Raw genomic sequence first — 9,888 nt, 5'->3', positions numbered from 1 at the left:
TATCCACCAATACAATGTCTGGTTGGTTCGCCATTACCATTCTATCAGTCTGGATCTGGAAGTCCCACAGGATCTTTGCCCTCTCATTCTCTACCACCTTCGGAGGTGTTTCCCATTTTGACCTTGGGGTTTCCAGTTCATATTCTGCACACATGTTCCTGTATATTATTCCAGCCACTTGATTGTGGCGCTCCATGTATGCTTTCCCTGCCAGCATCTTACATCCTGCAGTTATGTGCTGGATTGTTTCAGGTGCTTCTTTGCACAGCCTACACCTTGGGTCTTGTCTGGTGTGGTAGATCTGAGCCTCTATTGCTCTGGTGCTCAGGGCTTGTTCCTGGGCTGCCAGGATGAGCGCTTCGGTGCTGTCCTGTAGGCCAGCCCTTTCTAGCCATTGGTAGGACTTCTTGATATCAGCCACTTCAGTTATGGTCCGGTGGTACATCCCATGCAGGGGTTTGTCCTCCCATGAGGATCTGTCCTCCAGCACTGTATCCTCTGCTCTCCATTGCCTGAGACATTCACTGAGCACACTGTCATTTGGGGCCTTGAGCTTGATGTACTCATGCATCTTGGATGTTTCATCCTGGATAGTGGCTTCTACGCTCACTAGTCCTCGGCCTCCTTCCTTGCGGCTAGCATACAGTCTCAGGGTGCTGGATTTGGGATGGAACCCTCCATGCATGGTGAGGAGCTTTCGTGTTTTAACATCCGTGGTCTGTATCTCTTCCTTTGGCCATCTTATTATTCCTGCAGGGTATCTGATAACTGGCAGTGTGTAGCTGTTTATTGCCTGGGTCTTATTTTTGCCATTGAGCTGGCTTGTGAATGACTATATATAAACATATAAAATACTTTGCAGTGCATCTCTGTCAGTGGATTGGAAATCAAAACGTAAACTTGAGCATCAAAAAAAAAAAAAACCTAATGTTGGCGAACACACGGCTTCACTCAACAACTTAAATGTATAAAATCCAATGTCCTTTAGGCTTATTGGTGGTTTAAGCTTCTTGGTGTCACCCCTTTGATTTAATAACTGGACACACACATCAGTGACTGTGCGCCCAACCGTGCATCGCCTCAAGCCAAAGTAGCTTTCTCCAGGCTTAGCAGCCTCCCTCTCCTCCTCCATCATTACTGTTCCCATCATCAGCAATGCTCTGGAGAAGCTCCACATTCCGGTCTATCTTGTTAGGACAGATTAAGCACTAATGCAGGCGGAGAAGAGACTTCTTCATTTTAATGCCACACAAACAGCGTTCTGCTTCTTATCTTGGATGCCTGACATCTTAATATCATAAAATATTGACTAAAATAAATGGTAAGTGTGTGTTACCCCTATGAAGAGTCATTGAAGGTGTTTGGTAAAAGCCGTCACTGACCTTTTGTCCTGAAGAGAACAAAAGCTGAATTTTGATCTTCACTAACTGTTTTAAAACCAATAAAACAAGAACATTTTAATCATTTGAAGCCAAATTTTAAAGTCACACTCCAATCATCTTTTGAATTATTGTAAAAGCCTTCTTTTAATTATGATAATGCTGCTTTTGGCCAAAATAAAAACTGTTGTTTTCTATAACATAGTTTGTGCAGGGCAGCAGGAGTTCATTAGAAATTTGCTTCTAAGTTATGAATGGGACAGTTGGCGTGGAGTAAGCCTGTCCCTACTTCCCAAAATCCATCTGTTTACATTCTCTCACTCAAACTTAAACAACCTAGCAAAATGGTGAGCAATTTTGGAGCTGTCCAGCAAATTGATCAATCAGAATAATCAAACACCAAGAACCCTCCGAAAACACGACCACAATATCAATGCTCCAGTGCTGCAGTTTTACCTTTAGCCACTTGGGGGGAGTGTAGCTCTTTGAACTAGTGCAAGATTTTTTTTGTAAAAAAAAAAAAAAGGATTTTCTAACTATTCCACTAAAAGTAGTTATTTTTGTTTTAAAAACTGGAGAAAGAAAGGTAAAAAAAAAATGACTTATTGCGATAAAATGAGACACTCTTGTTTTTCTTTGCTTACAGTAAGCTGATGATCAGCAGATTTCTACTGAAGAAGATTGTTTGGTGTTGGTTCCAAGTCCCTGTGTGTGTATTTTAACCCAAACCCCACTTTCCTTTACCAATTTTATACAAACCAGGCAGTTTTTCAAATGTGTTCTCAAAAAAAAATTACTCTTAAGACTTGTGACAGCAATTTCCACAATAAATGAACAACCAGGTGTCAAAAACCTTTTTTAGGTTTATTGCTTTGTTTCTATTTGTGAAAACTGTAGCTAGCGGGCTTGTAGGTTTTTCATTTTTATGTTATTTAATTCAGTTGTTTTAAATTTAGTTGAGCTCAAATTTGTGTGTTCTTTAGGAGGTTATTTAAAAATTGATTTATTTTTAGGTTATTTATTTATTTATTTTTTTGATTGGCAGGTAAACAACCAAAGTCATGTTACTTTGTCCCATATATATATATATATATATATATATATATATATATATATATATATATATATATATATATATAGTTATTTTTCTTCAACAGCAACAAAAAAAAACCACACCTGGATAAATGTTTGGGCTTTTGCACCGTGCCCTATAAGTTTGCCGATAACCAGACAGTGGTTTAGCCAAAGCGAGTCACCAGATCACCTCCTAAAACAAATGTTTGGAAACTTTCTGTGGCTTCCTTAAAAAAGAAAAGTGATGAAGTACTTAAGTGACTTCAGTGAAGTTAATCCATGCTTTTTTATTTACATACAAAATACAGAAAAAGTATTTTTTTTTTAAATAAATTAAAGGATTTACCGTGGTGGGGCAAACTTCTCCAGCTTCTACATTTTTTGTAAATGAGTTTTTTTTCCCTCTGAAAAATTAAAACAAACAAAATACAGCTTTTACATTTATTTGACAGGGCCCATAAACCTGCAATTGTCCTTCTCTGCATACTTGAAGGACTTCCATTCTCTGGGAAGTTATATCCTGATCCTGCATTGTTACAGTAAGCTCAGCAAAAGAAAGAAAAGAAAGAAAGGGCAAGGTGAGGAGGAGGAGAAGGATGAGACATGATGACCACTGCAGGGAGAAAAAGGAGAAGTGGACCTGCAGTCCTTGAAGGTTCAGGTCTGTGAACTAGTTGTGGAGGTCAGCAGTAGCAGATTTTTTTCTTCTTTTTTTCCCTGCTTGACCGACTCTGATGAAGCTGCAGATTCTCACAGCTTCCATTCAGCCCCCCTCCTCTGCTCCCACCTGGACTCCTTTTACAAAGAGAAGGGGATTCCTCCTCTTAGACCTCTTTCTTCAGCACTGAGGCAATCAGACTGTTGAACACGCAGAGGGAGATGAGACATTTTAAATTAGTGTTAGAGGAGGAAAGGAGACAGGGGGAGAGAAGCGGAAAAAGACATTTTTCATTTTCTACAATAAAAGGCACTACATTGAATTCCCGGAGCATGACAATACAGATGAGCAAGTAATGGAATAGGAGTGGACGTGGTGTCCATGTGTTAGTGGGTAATGAGGAATTTAAAGGTGTACGGTCTTCGGCTGCCATTCACTCGAGCTCTCAGCTCCGTCGCTGTCGTGGGCCTTCGCCTCTGAGCTGTCAAAACACTCTGCAGGGACTCAAAGTTCCTCCAGAGAAACATTTTCTTATATTTACAATTTCTAGAACTCCTTCTTTTCTCGGGCTGCTGTGATTCAATAAATGATGAAAAAACTGCCCTGTTATGTTAATCCTGCCGAACAGAGTTGAGCAAGCTCCCTCCTTAAAGGGCTGGTTTCGGTTTGCAGGCTGGCCTCAAGGAGCAGATGGGGAGATTGGGACTGTTCGATCAGAGAAAAGTGGCGAGAACATTTGTTTTTGGGCAACAAAAAATAAAGTCTAGTCCAAAGTCGTCCAGTGTCTGACTTATCAGAAAATGACAAAAACGTTGGATTTGTGATCAAAAATAAAATCAATATGCTATGAGAATAAAAGAGTAAATCAAGAATGACAAGTAGCCTGTCAATGTAGCACTAAATTTAAATTTTTAAGTAATAATTGTCCTTTTTTCCCCCAAACTTTTTTGTCATACAGATTCTTAGAATTTTGTGGCAATATGTATTCTTTATATTTTTATTTTTTGGGGGGGAAAAAAGCCCAGTTATGTAGACCTGTGCTATTAAGGCATTTATGCTTTGGACTCTTTTGCAAAGCATTTGATGATCTTAGGGCTTCTTTAAGGGTTAATCTGCACAACAGCCCATAAAGCAAAAGGATTTTGTGGAGCGCATTTTTTCTTTCCCACACTGACACTCACAAATTTGGTTAAGTTATTTATAAAATGTAAGCAATGGGAGTAAAATGACGAATAGGATGCTTTAATGCCCAGCTGACTCTTGATTTGGCTCCTGAGGAAGACTATAAATAATTCAGACGATACCATTTGATTTGATTTCACTAGGTCATTATTTGATCTTGTTTCACAACCGGCATGATTTGGCTTCAATAGGCAACTTTCCAATTCTAGAACTGATTTTGTTTAGTCATAAAAACCTGTTTTCACATAAGGAAAGACTTAAACTAAACAAAGTTGGAATTTACATTTGTAAAGTCATAGATTCTATCATCTAAAACTAAATATTTTTTTCATTTGGATTAAAAAAATATACGAGAATACGTTAACAGAAAATGTTATGAATATAAGTTTGATTCAATTAAAATAAAATCTCCAGCCCAACACGAAACTGCTCTACATTCATCAGCCTCTGCTTTCTTCACTAACAGCTCTAAGCACTAGAAATTAAGATTTTTAACTTCAGTGATTAAACTTGAAAGATGTGACTAGAAATGTTCATTTTGTGCCATCATCCCAAGAGGAGAAAGCTTTGCAAACAAGACCAAAATAAATAGAGGAACAGTCTTATTTATTCCTGTATTTCTCTTAAATTTGACACAATTTTTTTTTTATAAATCTGCAGTAATTAGGCCACATATCATAAATGGTAACATCATTTTTAATATTCAATATAAGAACAGTATCTAGTTCAAGCAAAATCAAATTACTACACTAGATTCAGACTTTTGGATGCCATGAAGGGACATTATTTGATAAACTGCTGCATAAGTAGAAAACATATATATCCTGGATTTTGCTGTACGCATCACACACTGACGTTTGTCCACCCAATAATATGCATTCTTTACTGTTCTCACGCTATAATAATAACAATTGTATTTGTAAATTATAGCACAGAATAAATGGTGAAAAAACCGTCAAGGCCACATGGTAATTTGAGCTCCTGAAAGAGCAGGAGGAGCCATTCTCAGAGGAAAGAAATATTCCTTCCAGTAACAACTGTTTTGACATAATTGCTGCCCTGAGAGTGTGTGAAGTAGAAGTAACCTCATTTATTAAAGCCTTAACATACCCCCCCAGGGGCTGTTTTCCCTCCCAGTGAGTAGTTATTAGAAAGCACACTCACAGCGGGGCGTCCCATGACTAAATGCAAACAAGTGCATGCGCCATTTTTATAAGCATCATCTGCTCTTCCTCAAAGCCTGATAAAATTAAAGTTTGCTCATTTCTTCCAAAGGCTACTGGAACATTTGCATGCTTTTACTTTTACACGCATTGTCCTTAATTGAATTTTAAAAGGCAGGAAGCTTATAAAGATGCCGTCGTCCGTGTTCCGTTTCGACAGGTGAATGCTCTAATGTTTCCAGACGAGGCAGTTTTTAATTTCCTACAATGTCAGGATGTCACCTTTGAGTGCTCGGTGCACTTCCAATTTCTTTTTTCCCCCCTTACCATAATGAGTTTTGTTCATGGTTTTTTCTTCTTCCCTTCTCTCACAGTCATTATTGAATCCGAGAAGGCAAGGGTTCAGGTAGGAGAGAGGTTGTGCAGCTGGCCATCAGAACATCCTTCAACCTGCGCGGATAAAAAAGGATGAATGCTCTGAAAGTGTTCAAGGCCAGAGTGAGAGATGAGAGGAATCTGTTGATTTACTAATGGAGCAGGGGTGGCGGAGACTATAGAGAGCCCTTTGAACAGCAACACTCCTATTCTGACCTCTTTTACACTTTCCTCCATGCCTTTTCCCAATTTTTTCCCCTCCCTCTGCCTTTGTCTGCACGTGCATATATAGTCCAGTCAACACTTATTACTGATATTTGACAAGCAGCTACTCTGGAGATGCAAGCACATTGTAGTGCCCCGTTGAAACCTTCCTCCTAACAGTGAAGTTACACTTCCTCTCACTGATAGACTTTTTAAAATATTCACATCCACACTGAGACTCGCACAAATCACAAGTTCTCCCAAAAAAGCCAGCAAATTCCATTACAATTCCAGAAGGATTTGGGTTAATTTTGTAAATATGGGGGTCAGAGCTGCCCACAAAGGGGAGGCGAAGTGCATGTGCACAGGCTTTCAGTGTGTGTTTGCTGCGTGCATGCACGCGCGTGAGGAAGAAACGCTGACTGTGTGAAGAGGAGAGTCCTGGAAGCAGCAGTCTAAACCCAGCCACTCTCTCCAGAGATAGCGCTCCTTTCTCATTTGCTCTGGCCCTATTTTAATAATAGCTGTGCATAAGTAATTTCTAAAAGGCCAGGCAGGCACATGTGCATGGGTGGGGGGGAGAAATTAAACTCATTTTATCTGTGAGCAGGTGGATTCCTATTTATCATTAACATGCATAGAATTTGCACAATGTTATTTCTTGCTGCTGCTACTGATGGCACGTCATCCAAATAATGTTAGGGGAGGGTCTCACCCTCTTTTCTCCTTTTTTTTTTTTTTTTTGCTTATGCTGGAGTGAAATTCATAGATAAAGGTACCGGGTCTTTTTTTTGTGTGCAATTTTCTGCAAACGGAAACTAATTCTGGGAAGCTTCTTATTACAGTGCCAGCTCATTTGGTTTGCATTAAAAAAGGACAGGAGCGACATTAGGATTTGTGCCAGATTTCCAGGAGATGCTCCAACGTTTGCTCTTATATCATTAGTAACACCCCTCCACCCCTGCGTCTTTAGAGAAGCCCTTTTTTTTCTTTTAACTGGCATTAAACAATCTCAACTCATTATTGGCCCAATAATAAAACCACAATGTATTCGACTTCCTGTTTCAGATCCTATCAAAATATTGGAATGTAAATGTGTAATTTTGAACGCATGATATGGAGGTTTAACACATTTATTTCAGATGCAGGATTATTTTTCTTTTATTTAAAATTAGGATTTTTTTTGTGTTTCACATTTTTGTTGATTTACAGTAGTTTAACCGTTTCCATAGGTTTTAGACTAAAGGGTACGTTTGAAGCAATCAATATTTAATTAATTAATATTTTTTAGGTTTTAGATGATAATATTTACTTTTTTTTGTATCATATTAATCTGATCTGTTTTCTCCAAAATAACTCTTATTGATGACATTATGGATGCTGCAACAAAGTGATGGGAGCCTGGTGATTGATAAGCAGGAATTGTCACAGATTTTTGTTAGTGTTTTGTTATTATACACAAATTAGAGGTCGGAATTTGGTCCCAACGTTCCCACGTCATCTGTATTTCCCACTGTAAAATCTGCACATCTGCATTGTCGTGCCGAGGAGCGCCGTCCAACGCCAGACTCTGCAGAGGGGGATCACAGTGTGTGCAGGCCGGATTAGGCTCTCTGTGACCAGTCATTCACACCAGTGTTTACGGTGATGAAGAGCGAGATGATGATGATGTGTGTCTCTTTTCTCCCCTCTGACAAATAACAGCATGGCAGCTCCACAGCTCCTGACAGCCAGCCAAGCAGCCAAGCAGGCAGGCAGTCAGCCATTGTTTTGTAATGTGTTTCACTCTGCCAGCGCTGATCCTTTGCTAAGGTACTTACCATGCTATTGTTGTCTAAGTATGCTATTTTCTGGCTGGGCACCTCCACTATAAAATACCACGCTTCCCCCTTTTATTCTCTTTCTCTTCTTTTTTTTTTTTAAAGAGAGGTTTGTTACAGTCACCATCATACTAATCCTGGTGTGTGATATGTATATGTGTCAACATAGAGGAAGAGAGGGGAGTCTTAACCCAGGAGAGAAAGGGTGTGAATGGCAGAGAGGCAGATAGACAGACAAGTCCCATTCAGTCTTTACTGTCCCCCCATGACACCAAATTACTGTTTATCAAAATAAGACGAGCAGTATAATAAGAATGCTTTAGGAGTGTATCGTCTAATGCGTCTCGGATATGTCGAGGACTTTTGGTATTTGAGCAGAAACATTCTCGAAGAAGCCAGATTAAGACTGGAGGTCAGAGGGGGGAACAGTGACTGCAGTGGTTTGGATTGTTCATTTACATGAATGTGAGCAAACATTGGACTCTTTGGTACATTTTTATGCAGTTTGACATTTGCACATTTATCATTTTTAGCCAAAACAGGATGCAGGCGGAATAGAAAATGTCTACAATAATTCTCTGCTTTCTGCTGCATATTTAAAATGAAATAAAAGCAATTACACCCTTTAATATTTGTGCTAAAACCAAAACAAGTGGCCTGTTTATGCAGTGTATTGTAGTAGGGTGGTACTACTTTTTAGAATGTAGCTTATGTTTTTGACGTACATTCAAATTTATTTTACATTTCCTTGGTTCCAGAGCTTTTAAAAACTTGGCTCAGCACCCTATGATTCAGCACAGAACTGGAACAGTATACAATCATTTTAATATAAGCATTTATTGAAGTTTAAATTTATATTTTTGAATGAGAACATGTTTTGTTTGTGTGATTCAATCTAAATATGCAAATTTAAAACAGTACCAAATATAACATAATCCACAGAAAACAATTGCTTTTTGTATTGTATGAGCGCAAACTTTTCTTTTCCCTTTTTTTTTTTGCGTTTTTGTTTTGCTGCAGCCTTGATTGACAGGGTTTCTGTTTAAGAAACAAATCATCTCATATCTCTGTTTTAATTAATTCTTTTAAACCTTTTCTTTTTTTTTATTCCCACTTCTGGTTTGGTCTGCATATTTTCCCCAGCAATCGTGATGGTGGTACGAAAAATCTTTGGGAGTCTTAATAAGCCTAATATAGAAACATATTTGAACCCTGGCTCTCCACTAAGTAGATTATAAACATTTATTATTGCATGTTATCAGAATGTCCTGCACAGCATATTGCCAAACTTCTGTGGTCCAGTTTTTTTCTCCCCTGTGCAGTGGAAGATCATAGTTAATTCAGCAGCGTTATGGTAATGTAGAGGTCCCTATCTGTCCCAGCATCACACATACTAACAAGCTTAGGATAAGCCCAGCCTAGAACGGTATGAGGTTTGAATTTCTGGAACCGGCACAGTCTCTGCAGCTAAATCTCACTTCAGCAGAAACCAGAGGGGGGATTCCTCTGCTTAAAAAAAATTAGTGCTAGTGCATATATTTTTTTCTGCAAGGAAAGGAGGTTTGATACCCTGTGAGAAAAAAAAATGCACTGTATGTAAAAAAAAAATAAAAAAATTAAGAAGGCAAAAATCGTCTTGAGAAGGCTAATCAGCTGGCAACTCTGAAAAGCCTGTAAGGTGCATTAAGAGATTTATACACAGCGCAGAGGTAAAGCCCCACAACATTGTTGACTCATTTAAAGGTGCCAACATCTCAACTTTGTGCACTGTTAACAAATGCACTCATGTTAAGTTGGTGTACTCTGCACTTCTCCTGGCTCTGTAAATCGCAGTGCATCTGCCATAAGCATGTTATGCGCCGGAGCTCATCAGTACCATGCGATCCCAGGCAGAGCTGCCACTGTGAGACAACATGCTAAATCCTGTTTGTGAGACTTGACTGCGCTCAGCTCTTAGACTAATCTAACCACCCTCAACCTCCGAGAAACGAGAGTCTGTCGGTGCTGAGGAGAGAAGAGGAAGAACAGAACGG

This window comes from Oryzias latipes, chromosome 4, assembly GCF_002234675.1.
Source record: "Oryzias latipes chromosome 4, ASM223467v1".
In the NCBI taxonomy this organism is placed as follows: Eukaryota; Metazoa; Chordata; class Actinopteri; order Beloniformes; family Adrianichthyidae; genus Oryzias; species Oryzias latipes.
This window is presented reverse-complemented; position numbering follows the sequence as displayed.